Here is a 947-nt window from a genome sequence, read left to right as displayed (position 1 = left end):
GGAAAGGGGCTGATAGTATAGATGTTCCATTTTTGTTATGTTAAATAAAATCACATGAACTGTATGTTGTTACCTCTCTATATTGTGACAAACAATGAATTATGACAATATTGCCCCTGCTTATATGTACATGATAAGGTCAAATGTGGTTGTCAATTTTAATATCTCTTTGAGGGTTTTTTTTTCTTTTTTAAAGAAAAAATCTAAAAATCACACAATGGGTGTGCTGTCATCAGTAACCAGGCTGATTTAAAATTTTAATACTTTTCATGGCATATCATTTTAAATTGTAAATGATCTTATACATGTTAAAAGCTAATGGCCATTATTGGATAGAAAAACTTCAAAAGAATGAAAAGGAAATTCTATCCTTGATTGGTAATTTTTGCTAACAGTCATAGCACTTCTGCATCAACACTAACATATGTGTCTTTAATGCTCATATGGTTTAGGATACTTGATATACCCTAAATATATAGTTCAAATAGGCTTCTTGGGGAAAGTTGATCTTCAAGAATTCTTGTGGGCAAATGTGCCATGTCTCACAGAACTCTGTCTCTAAAAGTATAAAACAGCTGCCAGATTGTTCCCTCCATCTGTTTTCCTCCCATCTCTCTCTCCTCGTTTTTGGTTTGGATTGATTTTGTTCACAAACTACAGCACTAGATAGCAAGAAACATCTATTAGATAACCTCCGTTTTATTAAAGCCAGATCAGTGGATCTGATATAATGAAAAACTGAACCATAGTATTGTATGAATATATCTGGATAGGGCCTCAGGGTCACATGTTTCTTCTTCTACATGTCAGTTGCCTCCTCTCCTTTGTTTGAGACAGACCATAGTTAATTATTTTACCCAAGTAAGGAACTGTTGTTTATGTTTTCACTAAATCAGACCTGGGATCATCTGGCTTGGTACTGTCTACACTAGCTTTCTCAATCTAAT

The sequence above is a fragment of the Python bivittatus genome, unplaced genomic scaffold (genome assembly GCF_059951505.1).
Source record: "Python bivittatus isolate LINGU-HERP-01145 unplaced genomic scaffold, Pbiv_v1 ctg000080_np1212, whole genome shotgun sequence".
Taxonomy (NCBI): domain Eukaryota; kingdom Metazoa; phylum Chordata; class Lepidosauria; order Squamata; family Pythonidae; genus Python; species Python bivittatus.
Note: the sequence above shows the minus strand (reverse complement) of the source record.